The sequence below is a fragment of the Myxine glutinosa genome, chromosome 3 (genome assembly GCF_964187855.1).
Source record: "Myxine glutinosa chromosome 3, kmMyxGlut1.1, whole genome shotgun sequence".
Lineage (NCBI taxonomy): Eukaryota > Metazoa > Chordata > Myxini > Myxiniformes > Myxinidae > Myxine > Myxine glutinosa.
In genome coordinates, this window is record NC_136263.1 from 18,985,691 (window position 1) to 19,003,096 (window position 17,406).

At 47.8% G+C, this 17,406-nt stretch overlaps 3 non-coding genes across 3 annotated transcripts; all 3 read left to right on the plus strand.

Moving 5' to 3' along the window:
- The first annotated feature begins 4,835 nt into the window (after window positions 1–4,835).
- On the plus strand, window positions 4,836–4,909 carry TRNAT-AGU (transfer RNA threonine (anticodon AGU)). Its single transcript has one exon. It is a non-coding gene; the product is annotated as a tRNA-Thr (tRNA).
- Window positions 4,910–9,347: 4,438 nt separating this feature from the next.
- On the plus strand, window positions 9,348–9,421 carry TRNAT-CGU (transfer RNA threonine (anticodon CGU)). Its single transcript has one exon. It is a non-coding gene; the product is annotated as a tRNA-Thr (tRNA).
- A 4,478-nt stretch (window positions 9,422–13,899) lies between these two features.
- TRNAT-CGU (transfer RNA threonine (anticodon CGU)) lies at window positions 13,900–13,973 on the plus strand. Its single transcript has one exon. It is a non-coding gene; the product is annotated as a tRNA-Thr (tRNA).
- The last annotated feature ends 3,433 nt before the right edge of the window (window positions 13,974–17,406 follow it).

Consider the following 17,406-nt stretch of genomic DNA (forward strand, 5'->3'; position numbering starts at 1 on the left):
GGGGTGTTTTGTGTCTTCTGGGTCTTTTGGGTCTTCAGGTGTTTTGGGTGTTTGGGGTCTTTTTGGGTCTTTGGGGTTATTTGGATCTTCACAGTGTTTTGGGGCCTCAAGGTGTTTTTGGGTCTTCGGGGTCTTTTGCGTCTTCAGGATGGTTGGGGTCTTTTGGGTCTTTGTGGTGTTTTGGGTCTTCGGGTTCTTTGGATCGTCTGGGCCTTTAGGGTGTTTTGAATATTCGGTGTCTTTGGGGTCTTCAGGATATTTTGGGTCTTCAGGGGCCTTTGGATCTTGAGGGTCTTTTGCTTCAGCTGAGTCTTTAAGAATAGTTTGTGTCTTCAGGGTCAATTTGGTCTTCGGGGTATTTTGGGTCTTTGGTGACTTCAGGGTATTTTGGGTCTTCAGGCTCTTGAAGGGTCTTTGTGGTTTTCAAGGTGTTTAGGGTCTTCGGGGTGTTTTGGATCTCTGGGGTGTTTTGGATCCTCAGGGCCATTAAGGGTATTTTGGGTCTTTGGGGTCTTTGGGGTCTTCGGGTCATCGGGGTCTTTTGGGTCTTCGGTGTCTTTTAGGCATTTGGGGTATTTTGGGTATTTGGGATCATTTCCATCTTTGGGGTCTTTTTGGACTTCATGGTCTTTTTGGTCTTCTGGGTCTTTTGGGTTTCAAGCGTCTTTGGGGTATTTTGGGTCTTCGGGATCTTCTTAGTTGTCGGGTCTTTTAGATATTTGGATTGTTTTGGGTCTTTGGGGTCTTTTGGGTATTTTGGGTCTTCGGGGTATTTTCGGTCTTCACGGTGTTTTGGGTCTTCATGGTCTTGGTGGTCTCAAGGGTCTTGGGGACTTAAAGAGGTGTCAAAGGTCTGATGGTTCTCAGCAGCCTAAACGTAATTAATAGGGTATTAATATTATTTGAAGAAGCAAAAGAAGACATTTTGGTCGCATTTCAACATGCCAACAAACAAACAAACAAAAACATAACATGATCCGATTGCTCCATGACAACATGATTATTTGTGGAGTCAGTGGACGTGACTAAACTTGCCAGACGAGGTTTGATTCACAACCTGACGATAAACTGTTGGATTGGTGCTTTGCATGCACGGTGCAGTTGGATTGGTGCTTTGCAGGCATGGTGGAGTTGGATTGGTGCTTTGCAGGCATGGTGTTGTTGGATTGGTGCTCTGCAGGCATGGTGTTGTTGGATTGGTGCTTCGCAGGCATGGTGTAGTTGGATCGGTGCTTGCTGGACAAAGTGCTCCTGTGCTATCCAAAGGACAAAGTCCATATGTCCTATGGACAATGTGCTATCCGTCCCTTGGATGGATGTTAAGCCGGGAGTCCCATCTTCTCGTCTTCCTTGATGGACGTCAAAGATCCCACGATGTCCTTCACAAAGAATAAGCGAGTTATTGCCGGCACCCAGAACAAATTACAAATGTCCAGTCCTGTTCGTTATTGTTTCAAAACCATTGAACCACGGAAACCTGTCGTGAAAGCGTTTCTGCAACATACATGTTGGCTGGCATGTACCTGGTATGTACCTACTAACGTCGGCTGTGCATTTGGCGCTGTGGCTTAGTTGGTTGAAGCGCCTGTCTGGTAAACAGGAAATCCTTCGTTCAAATCCCAGCAGTGCCTCTTTTTAAAACCACAATCCGTGGTGTCATGGTTGGAGCGGCATCCCTGAATCTCGGACGTTGGTGCTTCAAATTCCGACTGAGTTTCACCAACTAACAGGGTACCCGCCCTCAGGTTGATCTTGCTCCAAGCGTCCAACACATTTTCTGCCATCTCTTGTTGAGGACACTTTCTGCTGACAACTGCTTTGACTTGGGTTCCTTTGGGAGTAAAGTAGCTCCCTCTGTTCAACTTGGGTGGCTTTGGTTTTTGAGGCATCTCAATTTTACAGAAAAAAAGACCATCAAGCATCACCAGAGCTAACAATACCCATGAGCACTCCACACCCCTCCCTCAACCAATCCCCCAGAATCCCCCATCAACAATCACCCGAGCTATCAATTCCCACGACGATACCACACCCATCCCCCCACTCCGCCTCCCCCCCACAATCCCACATCAACCATCACCCGAGTTAACAATACCCGTGATCATGTGCGGCACCCCCCCCCCCCCGCCCCACTCCACCACGCCCCCACAATCCCCCTTCAACCATCACCCTCTCTAACAATACCCACGACCACCCGACACGCCCCGCTATGTCCCCACTCCTCCTCCCACCCTCCCCCACATCTCCTACCATCCCCAATCAGAGTCGGAATCCGATCTCGGAATATACTGTTTTATTATGTGTTGTCGCAGGCAGGATCACAGCGAGTTCACAATGTGACGTCACTGGCAAACTTGAAAATCGACACTCTGGGGGTTTTTCAGCACTTTGTGATTGGCAAATATAATTGTTAAATTTCCTTCAAATTATCCCATGATTAATGATTGGCAATGGCTTTCAGTAAAAGTAATTGCGTTTGCGTCTCCTTTTCAGGTCAATGGCGTGACTCGGCGCACTCCGCGTGCCTTACCAAATGTTGCTTCAGAGGGATAGGCATCTTTGACCATTTTGGGGTCCTTTGGGTCTTCATGGTGTTTTGGATCTTCAGGGTTATTTGGGTCTTCAGGGTCTTTTGAATCCTCTGGGCCTTTAAGGGTATTTTAGGTCTTTGGGGTGTTTTGGGTCTTTGGGGACTTTTGGTCTTCGGGGTCTTTTGGGTCTTCGGTGTCTTCAGGGGCTTTTGATTATTAAGGGTCTTTTGGTTCCACTCGGTCTTTAAGGGTCTTTGGGGTATTGTGGTTCCTACAGGTATTTAAGGGTATTTTGGGTCTTCAGGGTGTTTTGGGTTTTCAGGGGCTTTTGGATCTTAAGGGTCTTTTGGTTCATCTGAGTCTTTAAGAATATTTTGGGTATTTGGGGTCTTTTGGGTCTTTGGAGTCTTTTGGTTCTTCAGGGCGATTTGGGTCTTCAGGGTCTTTTGGATCCTCTGGGCCTTTAAAGGTTATTTGGGTCTTTGGGGTCTTCTGGCTATTTTGGTTGTTCAGGATATTTAAGGGTCTTTGTGGTCTTCAGAGTGTTTATGGTCTTTTGGGTGTTTTGGATCTTCGGGGTGTTTTGGATCCTCAGGGCCTTGAAGAGTATTTTGGGTCTTTGGTGTCTTTGTGGTCTTCAGGGGCTTTTGGTTCTTTGGGTCTTTTGGGTCTTTTGGGTCGTTTGGGTCTTCGGGGTCTTTAAGGGTCTTCGGGGTGTTTTGGGTCTTCGGTGACTCTTCGGCCTTTGGGGAATTTTGGGTATTCGGGATCATTTCCGTCTTCAGGGTCTTTTTGGTCTTCGGGTTTTTTTTGGGCTTTGGGGTCTTTTTGATCCTCAGGGTCTTTTGGCTTTTAAGCATCTTTGGGGTACTTTGGGTCTTCGAATCTTTTCAGTCTTTGGGGTCCTTTAGGTCTTTGGGTTATTTTGGGTCTTTGGGGTGTCGTTCGGGTCTTTTGGGTCTTCGGGGGTCTTGGTGGTCTTGAGGATATTGGGGGAACTTAAAGGGTTGTCAAAGGTCTGAGGGTTCTCAGCAGTCGAAACGTAATTAATAGGGTGTTAATTTTGGAAGAAGAAGAAGAATACACTTTGGCAGCATCGAAACGTGACGACAAACAAACAAACAGACAAACAAACAGACAAACATAAGATACGTTTGCTCTATAATAACAAGGTGATGTGTGGAGTCAGTGGACGAAAGCAAACTTGCCAAACGAGGTTTGATTCACAACCTGACTATAAACTGTTGGATTGGTGCTTTGGTGCATTGTGTAGTTGGATTGGTGCTTGGCAGGCATTGTTTCGGTGGATTGGTGCTTTGCAGGCATTGTGTAGTTGGATTGGTGCTTGGCAGGAATTGTGTAGGTGGATTGGTGCTTTGCAGGCATTGTGTAGTTGGATTGGTGCTTGGCAGGAATTGTGTAGGTGGATTGGTGCTTTGCAGGCATTGTGTAGTTGGATTGGTGCTTGGCAGGAATTGTGTAGGTGGAATGGTGCTTTGCAGGCATTGTGTCGTTGGATTGGTGCTTGGCAGTTATTGTGATGGTGGATTGGTGCTTTGCAGGCATTGTGTCGTTGGATTGGTGCTTGGCAGTTATTGTGTAGGTGGAATGGTGCTTTGCAGGCATTGTGTCGTTGGATTGGTGCTTGGCAGTTATTGTGTAGGTGGAATGGTGCTTTGCAGGAATTGTGTAGTTGGATTGGTGCTTGGCAGTTATTGTGTAGGTGGATTGGTGCTTTGCAGGAATTGTGTAGTTGGATTGGTGCTTTGCAGGCATTGTGTAGTTGGATTGGTGCTTTGCAGGCGTTGTGTAGGTGGATTGGTGCTTTGCAGGCATGGTGTAGTTGGATTGGTGCTTTGCAGGGATTGTATTGTTGGATTGGTGCTTTGCAGGCGTTGTGTAGGTGGATTGGTGCTTTGCAGGAATTGTGTAGTTGGATTGGTGCTTTGCAGGGATTGTATTGTTGGATTGGTGCTTTGCGGGGATTGTATTGTTGGATTGGTGTTTTGCAGGCATGGTGTATTTGGATCGCTGCTTGCTCGACAAAGTGCTCCGTCCTTTGGGTCGATGTTAAGCCGGGTGTTCCATCTGCTCGCCTTCGTCTGTGCACGGAAAAGATTCCACGAAGTCCTTCACGAAAAGTAGGCGAGTTATCGCCCTCATCCCAAACAAATTACAAATGTCCAATCCTGTTCGTTATTGTTTCAAAACCATTGAACAACGGAAACTTGTCGGGAAAATGTGCAACATGCCTGTTGGCTGGCATGTACCTGGTATCTACCTAGTAATGTCTGCTGTCCATTTGGCGCTGTGGCTTAGTTGGTTAAAGCGCCTGTCTAGTAAACAGGAGATCCTGGGTTCAAATCCCAGCGGTGCCTTTTTTTAATCAACACTCAGTGGTGTCATGGTTGGAGCGGCATCCCTGAATCTCGGAGGTTGGTGATTCAAACTCCGTCTGAGTTTTACCAACTAACAGGGTTCCTGCCCTCAGGTTGACCTTGTTCCAAGCGTCCAACGCATTTTCTGCCATCTCTTGTTGAGGACACTTTCTGCTGACAACTGCTTTGACTTGGGTTTCTTGCTGGGTTCCTTTGGTAGTAAAGTAGCTCCCTCTGTTCAACTTGGGTGTCTTTGGTTTTTGAGGCATCTCAATTTTACAGAAAAAAATACCATCAAGCATCACCCGAGATAACAATACCCATGAACACTCTACATCCCTCCCTCCACCACTCCCCCACAATCCGCCATCAACAATCACCCAAGCGAACAATACCCATGAGCACTCCACACCCCACCCTCCACCCTCCACCACTCCCCCACAATCCCCCATCAACCATCACTCCATCCAACAATACCCAGGAGCACTCCACACCCCTCCCTCCACCACTCCCCCACAATCCCACATCAACCATCACCCGATCTAACGATTCCCACGACGACCCCACACCCATCCCCCCACTCCGCCTTCACACCACAATCACACATCAACCGTCACTCCAGTTAGCAATGCCTATGATCATGTGCGGCACCCCTCCCCCCCTACTCCACCACCCCACCACAATCCCCCTTCAACCATCACCCTCTCTAACAATGCCCACGACCACCCTACATGCCCGCTACATCCCCGCTCCTCCTCCCACCCTACCCCCACATCTCCTACCATCCCCAATCAGTATCGGAATCCGTTCTCGGAATATACTGTTTCATTATGTGCTGTCGCCGGCAGGATCACAGTGAGTTCACAATGTGACGTCACTGGCAAACTTGAAAATCGACACTCTGGGGGTTTTTTCAGCACTTTGTGATTGACAAATGTAATTATTAAATTTCTTTCAAATTAGACCATGATTAATGATTGGCAATGGTTTTCAGTAAAATTAGTTGCGTTTGCGTCTCCCCTTAAGGTCAATGGCGTGACTTGGCGCGCTCCACGTGCCTCACCAAATGTTGCTTCAGAGGGATAGGCATCTTTGACCATTTTGGGGTCGTTTGGGTCTTCATGGTGTTTTGGATCTTCAGGGGTATTTGGGTCTTCAGGGTCTTTTGGATCCTCTGGGCCTTTAAGGGTGTTTCGGGTCTTTGGGGTCTTTGGGTCTTCGGTGTCTTCAGGGGCTTTTGATTCTTAAGGGTCTTTTTGTTCCTCTCATTCTTTAAGGGTCTTTGGGGTATTTTGGTTCTTAGAGGTATTTAAAGGTATTTTGAGTCTTCAGGGTGTTTTGGGTTTTCTGGGGCTATTGGATCTAAAGGGTCTTTTGGTTCCTCTGAGTCTTTTAGAATATTTTGGGTATTTGGGGTCTTTTGGGTCGTTGGAGTCTTTTGGGTCTTCAGGTCGATTTGGGTCTTCAGGGTCTTTTGGATGCTCTCGGCCTTTAAAGGTTATTTGGGTCTTTGGGGTTGAGGTGGTTATTGGGGTCTTCATGGTATTTTGGGTCTTCAGGGTATTTAAGGGTTTTTGTGGTCTTCAGAGTGTTTATGGTCTTTTCGGTGTTTTGGATCTTCGCGGTGTTTTGGATCCTCAAGGCCTTGAAGAGTATTTTGGGTCTTTTGGGTCTTTAGCTTTGTCAAGGCCTCCCTTCCTGCTCTCTCTCCACTTATCATTGCAACAATAAACTCCTCCCTGTCTACAGGCATCGTCCCACCATCCCTCAAAATTGCTGCTGTTACCCCCATTCTGAAAAAACCTGGACTAAACCCTGACACCCTAAATAACTTCAGACCCATCTCCAACCTACCCTTTCTGTCAAAGGTTTTGGAACGCGCTGTAGCCACTCAACTCAAACATCACCTCTCTGCCAATAACCTGTATGAAACATTCCAATCCGGATTCCGCTCCAACCACAGTACTGAAACTGCTCTCCTCAAAATCACCAACGACCTTCTCCTCTCCTCTGATGCTGGCAACCTCAACATTCTCATCCTCCTCGACCTCAGCGCCGCCTTTGACACCATCGATCACACTATCCTCCTCACCCGACTTGAAACCCCCTTTAACATTACCGGCACTGCACTCTCTTGGATTAAATCATACCTCTCTGACAGACGTCAGTTCATCTCCATCAATAACTGCAAATCCCCCACTGCTCCCCTCCCCCAAGGTGTCCCCCAAGGTTCAGTTCTTGGCCCCCTCCTCTTCATCCTTTACCTGTCCCCCCTCGGTCACTTAATCCGCCGTCATGGTCTCCAATTCCACTGCTTCGCTGATGACATCCAGCTTTTCATCTCCACCAAGTCCATCTCCACCGCCACCCACTCTATCCTGACAAACTGCATCACTGAAATAAAATCCTGGCTTCAAATCAACTTCCTCAAGCTTAACTGTGATAAATCTGAAATAATCATCATTGGCCCAAAAACGCTCACCAAGTCCACCCATAACTTTGCCCTCAACATCGACGGTTTCCCAGTATCCACCTCCCCTCACATCCGGAATCTTGGCATCATCTTTGACCAAACCCTCTCCTTCGACAAATACACTAAACAGATCACAAAGACAGCCTTCTTTCACCTGAAAAACATCGCCCGTCTCCGTCCATCCCTCTCCTCCGTGGCTGCAGAAACCCTCATCCACGCCTTCATCACTTCCCGTCTGGACTACTGCAATAGCCTCCTTTATGGTTCACCCTCAACAATCACCAATAAACTCCAATACATTCAGAACTCCGCTGCCCGTCTACTCACCCATTCCCGGACCCGTGACCACATCACCCCCGTCCTTTACAAGCTTCACTGGCTCCCCATCTCCCAGAGAATCCAGTACAAAATCCTCCTCTTGACGTACAAAGCCCTCCATAACCTGGCCCCATCCTACCTGGCTGACCTCCTCTCCAGACACACTCCCACCCGCAACCTCCGCTCTGCTGGTACCAACCTCCTGACCCCCCCCCCCATCCGGACCAAATTTAGATCCTGGGGGGACAGGGCCTTCTCCATCGCTGCTCCCACCCTCTGGAACTCGTTACCTCACACCATCAGAGACTCCTCCTCACTCACCACATTCAAAACATCACTCAAGACCCACCTGTTCAACACTGCATTCAACATTTAACCCACAGCATCTAACCCCTGACTATCTCCTCTCCTTCTCCCTCCTTTGTGCTTTGAATATTTCCCTATTGATTCTTCTTTTTTTTGCAATTGTTTTTATGTTTTGCTATGCATTATGTTTTGCACTCTGTCAAAGCGTCTTTGGGCTTCCTGAAAAGCGCTATATAAAATAAATGCATTATTATTATTATTATAGGGTGTTTTGGGTCTTCAGGGTCTTTGGTGTCTTTGTGGTCTTCATGGGCTTTTGGCTCTTTGGGGTCTTTTGGGTCTTTTGGGTCGATTGGGTCTTCGGGGACTTTAAAGGTCTTCCGGGTGTTTTGGGTCTTCAGTGTCTCTTCGGCCTTTGGGGTATTTTGGGTATTGGGGATCATTTCCGTCTTCAGGGTCTTTTTGTTCTTCGGGGATTTTGTGGTCCTCATGGTCTTTTGGCTTTTAAGCATCTTTGGGGTACTTTGGGTTTTCGGATCTTTTCAGTCTTTGAGGTCCTTTAGGTCTTTGGGTTATTTTGGGTCTTTGGGGTCTTTTGGGTCTTCAGGAGTCTTGTTGGTCTTGAGGGTATTGGGGGAATTTAAAGGGTTGTCAAAGGTCTGAGGGTTCTCAGCAGTCTAAACGTAATTAATAGGGTGTTAAATTTTGAAGAAGAAGAAGCAGACACTTTGGCAGCATCGAAATGTGCCGATAAACAAACAAACAGACAAACATAACCAGATACGTTTGCTCCATGATAACAAGATGATGTGTGGAGTCAGTGGACGAGAGCAAACTTGCCAGACGAGGTTTGATTCACAACTTGACTACAAACTGTTGGATTGGTGCTTTGCAGGCATTGTGCGGTTGGATTGGTGCTTTGCAGGCATTGTGTGGTTGGATTGGTGCTTTGCAGGCTTTGTGTATGTAGATTGGTGCTTTGCAGGGATTGTATTGTTGGATTGGTGCTTTGCGGGGATTGTATTGTTGGATTGGTGCTTTGCAGGGATTGTGTATTTGGATCGGTGCTTGCTCGACAAAGTGCTCCGTCCTTTGGGTCGATGTTAAGCCGGGTGTTCCATCTGCTCGCCTTCGTCTGTGCACGTAAAAGATTCCACGAAGTCCTTCATGAAAAGTAGGCGAGTTATCGCCCTCATCCCAAACAAATTACAAATGTCCAATCCTGTTCGTTATTGTTTCAAAACCATTGAACAACGGAAACCTGTCGTGAAAGTGTTTCTGCAACATACCTGTTGGCTGGCAGGTACCTGGTATCTACCTAGTAATGTCTGCTGTCCATTTGGCGCTGTGGCTTAGTTGGTTAAAGCGCCTGTCTAGTAAACAGGAGATCCTGGGTTCAAATCCCAGCGGTGCCTTTTTTTAATCAACACTCAGTGGTGTCATGGTTGGAGCGGCATCCCTGAATCTCGGAGGTTGGTGATTCAAACTCCGTCTGAGTTTTACCAACTAACAGGGTTCCTGCCCTCAGGTTGACCTTGTTCCAAGCGTCCAACGCATTTTCTGCCATCTCTTGTTGAGGACACTTTCTGCTGACAACTGCTTTGACTTGGGTTTCTTGCTGGGTTCCTTTGGTAGTAAAGTAGCTCCCTCTGTTCAACTTGGGTGTCTTTGGTTTTTGAGGCATCTCAACTTTACAGAAAAAAATACCATCAAGCATCACCCGAGATAACAATACCCATGAACACTCTACATCCCTCCCTCCACCACTCCCCCACAATCCGCCATCAACAATCACCCAAGCGAACAATACACATGAGCACTCCAAACCCCACCCTCCACCCTCCACCACTCCTCCACAATCCCCCATCAACCATCACTCCATCCAACAATACCCAGGAGCACTCCACACCCCTCCCTCCACCACTCCCCCACAATCCCACATCAACCATCACCCGATCTAACGATTCCCACGACGACCCCACACCCATCCCCCCACTCCGCCTTCACACCACAATCACACATCAACCGTCACTCCAGTTAGCAATGCCTATGATCATGTGCGGCACCCCTCCCCCCCTACTCCACCACCCCACCACAATCCCCCTTCAACCATCACCCTCTCTAACAATGCCCACGACCACCCTACATGCCCGCTACATCCCCGCTCCTCCTCCCACCCTACCCCCACATCTCCTACCATCCCCAATCAGTATCGGAATCCGTTCTCGGAATATACTGTTTCATTATGTGCTGTCGCCGGCAGGATCACAGTGAGTTCACAATGTGACGTCACTGGCAAACTTGAAAATCGACACTCTGGGGTTTTTTTCAGCACTTTGTGATTGACAAATGTAATTATTAAATTTCTTTCAAATTAGACCATGATTAATGATTGGCAATGGTTTTCAGTAAAATTAGTTGCGTTTGCGTCTCCCCTTAAGGTCAATGGCGTGACTTGGCGCGCTCCACGTGCCTCACCAAATGTTGCTTCAGAGGGATAGGCATCTTTGACCATTTTGGGGTCGTTTGGGTCTTCATGGTGTTTTGGATCTTCAGGGGTATTTGGGTCTTCAGGGTCTTTTGGATCCTCTGGGCCTTTAAGGGTATTTTGGGTCTTTGGGGTGTTTCGGGTCTTTGGGGTCTTTGGGTCTTCGGTGTCTTCAGGGGCTTTTGATTCTTAAGGGTCTTTTTGTTCCTCTCATTCTTTAAGGGTCTTTGGGGTATTTTGGTTCTTAGAGGTATTTAAGGGTATTTTGAGTCTTCAGGGTGTTTTGGGTTTTCTGGGGCTATTGGATCTTAAGGGTCTTTTGGTTCATCTGAGTCTTTTAGAATATTTTGGGTATTTGGGGTCTTTTGGGTCGTTGGAGTCTTTTGGGTCTTCAGGTCGATTTGGGTCTTCAGGGTCTTTTGGATGCTCTCGGCCTTTAAAGGTTATTTGGGTCTTTGGGGTTGAGGTGGTTATTGGGGTCTTCATGGTATTTTGGGTCTTCAGGGTATTTAAGGGTTTTTGTGGTCTTCAGAGTGTTTATGGTCTTTTCGGTGTTTTGGATCTTCCCGGTGTTTTGGATCCTCAAGGCCTTGAAGAGTATTTTGGGTCTTTTGGGTCTTTAGCTTTGTCAAGGCCTCCCTTCCTGCTCTCTCTCCACTTATCATTGCAACAATAAACTCCTCCCTGTCTACAGGCATCGTCCCACCATCCCTCAAAATTGCTGCTGTTACCCCCATTCTGAAAAAACCTGGACTAAACCCTGACACCCTAAATAACTTCAGACCCATCTCCAACCTACCCTTTCTGTCAAAGGTTTTGGAACGCGCTTTAGCCACTCAACTCAAACATCACCTCTCTGCCAATAACCTGTATGAAACATTCCAATCCGGATTCCGCTCCAACCACAGTACTGAAACTGCTCTCCTCAAAATCACCAACGACCTTCTCCTCTCCTCTGACGCTGGCAACCTCAACATTCTCATCCTCCTCGACCTCAGCGCCGCCTTTGACACCATCGATCACACCATCCTCCTCACCCGACTTGAAACCACCTTTAACATTACCGGCACTGCCCTCTCTTGGATTAAATCATACCTCTCTGACAGACGTCAGTTCATCTCCATCAATAACTGCAAATCCCCCACTGCTCCCCTCCCCCAAGGTGTCCCCCAAGGTTCAGTTCTTGGCCCCCTCCTCTTCATCCTTTACCTGTCCCCCCTCGGTCACTTAATCCGCCGTCATGGTCTCCAATTCCACTGCTTCGCCGATGACATCCAGCTTTTCATCTCCACCAAGTCCATTTCCACCGCCACCCACTCTATCCTGACAAACTGCATCACTGAAATAAAATCCTGGCTTCAAATCAACTTCCTCAAACTTAACTGTGATAAATCTGAAATAATCATCATTGGCCCAAAAACGCTCACCAAGTCCACCCATAACTTTGCCCTCAACATCGACGGTTTCCCAATATCCACCTCCCCTCACATCCGGAATCTTGGCATCATCTTTGACCAAACCCTCTCCTTCGACAAATACACTAAACAGATCACAAAGACAGCCTTCTTTCACCTGAAAAACATCGCCCGTCTCCGTCCATCCCTCTCCTCCGTGGCTGCAGAAACCCTCATCCACGCCTTCATCACTTCCCATCTGGACTACTGCAATAGCCTCCTTTATGGTTCACCCTCAACAATCACCAATAAACTCCAATACATTCAGAACTCTGCTGCCCGTCTACTCACCCATTCCCGGACCCGTGACCACATCACCCCCGTCCTTTACAAGCTTCACTGGCTCCCCATCTCCCAGAGAATCCAGTACAAAATCCTCCTCTAGACCTACAAAGCCCTCCATAACCTGGCCCCATCCTACCTGGCTGACCTCCTCTCCAGACACACTCCCACCCGCAACCTCCGCTCTGCTGGTACCAACCTCCTGACCCCCCCCCCCCCCCCATCCGGACCAAATTTAGATCCTGGGGGGACAGGGCCTTCTCCATCGCTGCTCCCACCCTCTGGAACTCGTTACCTCATACCATCAGAGACTCCTCCTCACTCACCACATTCAAAACATCACTCAAGACCCACCTGTTCAACACTGCATTCAACATTTAACCCACAGCATCTAACCCCTGACTATCTCCTCGCCTTCTCGCTCCTTTGTGCTTTGAATATTTCCCTATTGATTCTTTTTTTTTTGCAATTGTTTTTATGTTTTGCTATGCATTATGTTTTGCACTCTGTCAAAGCATCTTTGGGCTTCCTGAAAAGCGCTATATAAAATAAATGCATTATTATTATTATTATAGGGTGTTTTGGGTCTTCAGAGTCTTTGGTGTCTTTGTGGTCTTCATGGGCTTTTGGCTCTTTGGGGTCTTTTGGGTCTTTTGGGTCGATTGGGTCTTCGGGGACTTTAAGGGTCTTCCGGGTGTTTTGGGTCTTCAGTGTCTCTTCGGCCTTTGGGGTATTTTGGGTATTGGGGATCATTTCCGTCTTCAGGGTCTTTTTGTTCTTCGGGGATTTTGTGGTCCTCATGGTCTTTTGGCTTTTAAGCATCTTTGGGGTACTTTGGGTCTTCGGATCTTTTCAGTCTTTGAGGTCCTTTAGATCTTTGGGTTATTTTGGGTCTTTGGGGTCTTTCGGGTCTTTTGGGTCTTTTGGGTCTTCAGGAGTCTTGTTGGTCTTGAGGGTATTGGGGGAATTTAAAGGGTTGTCAAAGGTCTGAGGGTTCTCAGCAGTCTAAACGTGATTAATAGGGTGTTAAATTTTGAAGAAGAAGAAGCAGACACTTTGGCAGTATCGAAATGTGCCGATAAACAAACAAACAGACAAACATAACCAGATACGTTTGCTCCATGATAACAAGATGATGTGTGGAGTCAGTGGACGAGAGCAAACTTGCCAGACGAGGTTTGATTCACAACCTGACTATAAACTGTTGGATTGGTGCTTTGCAGGCATTGTGCGGTTGGATTGGTGCTTTGCAGGCATTGTGTGGTTGGATTGGTGCTTTGCAGGCTTTGTGTATGTAGATTGGTGCTTTGCAGGGATTGTATTGTTGGATTGGTGCTTTGCGGGGATTGTATTGTTGGATTGGTGCTTTGCAGGGATTGTGTATTTGGATCGGTGCTTGCTCGACAAAGTGCTCCGTCCTTTGGGTCGATGTTAAGCCGGGTGTTCCATCTGCTCGCCTTCGTCTGTGCACGTAAAAGATTCCACGAAGTCCTTCATGAAAAGTAGGCGAGTTATCGCCCTCATCCCAAACAAATTACAAATGTCCAATCCTGTTCGTTATTGTTTCAAAACCATTGAACAACGGAAACCTGTCGTGAAAGTGTTTCTGCAACATGCCTGTTGGCTGGCAGGTACCTGGTATCTACCTAGTAATGTCTGGCGTGCATTTGGCGCTGTGGCTTAGTTGGTTAAAGCGCCTGTCTCGTAAACAGGAGATTCTGGGTTCAAATCCCAGCGGTGCCTTTTTTTAACAACAATCAGTGGTGTCATGGTTGGAGCGGCATCCCTGAATCTCGGAGGTTGTGTGATTCAAACTCCGTCTGAGTTTTACCAACTAACAGGGTACCCGCCCTCAGGTTGATCTTGTTGCAAGCATCCAAAACTTTTTCTGCCATCTCTTGTTGAGGACACTTTCTGCTGACAACTGCTTTGACTTGGGTTTCTTGCTGGTTTCCTTTGGTAGTAAAGTAGCTCCCTCTGTTCAACTTCGCTGGCCTTGGTTTTTGAGGCATCTCAATTTTACAAAAAAAAAGACCATCAAGCATCACCCGAGCAAACAATACCCATGAGCACTCCACACCCCTCCCTCCACCATTCCCCCACAATCCCCCATCAACAATCACCCAAGCTAACAACACCCATGAGCACTCCACACCCCTCCCTCCACCACTCACCCACAATCCCCCATCAACCATCACCCCAGCTAACAATACCCATGAGCACTCCACACCCCTCCCTCCACCACTCCCCCACAATCCCCCATCAACCATCACACTGGCTATCAATTCCCAGGACGATCCCACACCCATCCCCCCACTCCAACGTTCCCCCACAATCCCACATCAACCGTCACCCTAGCTAACAATACCCATGACCATGCGCAGCACGCCACCCCACTCCACCACGCCCCCACAATCCCCCTTCAATCACCACCCTCGCTAACAATACCCACGACCACCCCACACGCCCCGCTCCATCCACGCTCCTCCTCCCACCCTCCCCCCAAACCTCCTCCAATCCCCAATCACTATCGGTATCCGATCTCGGAATACACTTTTATTATGTACCGTCCCCGGCAGGATCACAGTGAGTCCACAATGTAACGTCACTGGCAAACTTAAAAATCAACACTCTGGGGTTTTTTCAGCACTTTGTGATTGGCAAATATAATTTTATAATTTCGTTTAAATTTATAGATTGATTAATGATTGTCAATGGTTTTCAGGAAAATAAATTGTGTTTGGTTCCCCTTTATGGTAACTGGCGTGACTCGGAGCGCTCTGCGCGCCTTACCAAACGTCACTTCAGAGGGATAGGCATCTTTGACCATTTCGGGGTCTTTTGGGTCTTATGGTGTTTTGGATCTTCAGGGCCATTTGGGTCTTCAGGGTCTTTTTGTTCCTCTGGGCCTTTAAAGGTATTTTCTGTCTTTGGGGTTTTTGGAGTCTTTGGAGTCTTTGGGGTCTTCAGGGTATTTTGGGTCTTCAGGGTCCTGAAGGGTCTTTGTGGTCTTCAGGGTGTTTAGGGTTTTTGGGGTGTTTTGGATATTAGGGGGTATTTGGGTCTTCAGGGTCTTTTGGATCCTCTGGGCCTTTGGGTTGTTTTGAATCTTCGGGGTCTTTGGGGTGTTCAGGGTCTTTTGGGTATTCAGGGTCTTTTGGATCTTAAGGGTCTTTTGGTTCATCTGAGTCTTTAAGAATCTTTTGGGGCTTCGAGGTCTTTTGGGTCTTCTGGGTGTTTTGGGTCTTCTGGGTGATTTGGGGCTTTAGGGTCTTTTGGATCCTCTGAGCCTTTCAAGGTATTTTGGGTCTTTGGGTTTTTTGGGTCTTTGGCGTTTTGTGGGTCTTTGGGGTGTTTTGGATCTTTTTGGTGTTTTGGGTCTTCGGGGTCTTTGGGGTCTTTTGGGTCTTGGGGTCTTTTGGATCGTTTGGGTCTTCGGGGTCTTCAAGGGTCTTTGGGGTATTTTGGGTATTCAGGATCATTGCCGTCTTCAGGGTCTTTTTTGGTCTTCAGGGTATTTTTGGTCCTCAGGGTCTTTTGAGTTTTAAGAGTCTTTGGGGTATTTTAGGTCTTCGAGTTTTTTTCAGTCTTTGGGGTCCTTTAGGTCTTTGGGTTTTTTGGGGTCTTTTGGGTCTTTTGGGTCTTCAGGATATTTTGGGTCTTTGGGGTGTTTTGGGTCTTCAGGGGTCTTGGTGGTGTTGAGCGTCTTGGGGGACTTGAAGGGTCGTCAAGGTCTGAGGGTTCTCAACAGTCTAAACGTAATTAATGGGGCGTTATTTTATTTGAAGTAGCAGAAGAAGACATTATGGTCGCATTTTAGAGTGCATACAAACAAACAAACAGACAAACAAACATAACATGATACTGTTGCGAATATGGAATTTGGCCTCCATATCCGCTTGTAAATATTCCCCTATTTCCCCAATACTCCCCAACTATCCCCAATCCCCCATTCCCTAGTCCCATTGTCTGTAAACAACACTCTGTAGAACCGACCTTCCCCTTTTTCCCCCATTAAATGTCGTGCCCAGGTCCACCGCATCTCACGTAGACAACTTTCGGACATCTTGCTAGTTATTCTTAGTCTATGTCAGTTAAGGACTCCTTTCCATTAATTCTGACTCTTCGTTGCACCAGAATGTGATTATATGGCACCAGTAGTGAGTTTCGGACCTTCCCATACCTCCTTCCATCTTCTTCCCCAAACAACAACAACAACAACAACTACAGCTACAACAACAACTACAACCACGGCGCGCGGGGGGAGTGTGCGTCCTCCCACCAGCTCGGTTAGCCGCCATGACCATGCGCTCCACGGGGTTACCACGAAGGGGCTCCCTGTCAGCCCCTCGTCAAGGGCGGAGCCGGTAACCCCCCCCCCGCATGCACCCAATGAGAAGCAACGAGCCGATTCCATCTGGGGCGGAGCTAACGAGCCGAGGGCGTGTCACTCCCCGCCGGATATACGCAGCGACTTACCGGATGTGAGCCGTGAGGTGAGGTGAGTGAGATGCGCCCCGAGCTTGAGAAGACAAGAGAGCCACCTCCGAGCGCTGAGAGACCTCCTGCATCTTTTGGGCCGCGCTATCCTGTCCCTGAGCACAAGGTGCACCTTGTGCTGGCCATCGAATACCCGCTTTCCTTGCCATCAATCCCCGTGTGAGTCAGTTTTTGTCCTGTTTCTCTGTGGTCTGTCGGGAATAATATAAGATTGTGTCTAAGTGCCTATCTTCCTTTGCTGTCCCTCTTGTAGTTGTAATCTAACCTTCCGAACGAATATAACCTCCTCCGGAGGTCTTGAGAACCGTATCCCTGGTGTCGTGTCATTTTAATCCCAGCCGTGTGGCTTTTCCTTCATTGACCTAGCGTAGCGCGATTAGTCAACGTTCGGGTATAATCGGGTAACCTGTGCAGACGTGGTCATACCAAACCGCTCGGTAAATAACATCTAAGCCGCGTCTGTAACAATTGGTGTCGAGGAGTGGAATTCGGACCCGGGACTAAATTTATTAGGCCCAAATTTGTAGTCGAATCAATTCGGAGCGCGTTTCCCGCGCGAAATTATAACGGCGAAATTTGAATTTGTTATACGAAAATAAAAACCCGAATTTTGAAAGTCGCGCTATGGCAGACCAAGACAGCTGGGGTCCGGTAGTGGAGAGTGAGGCAGGGTCGG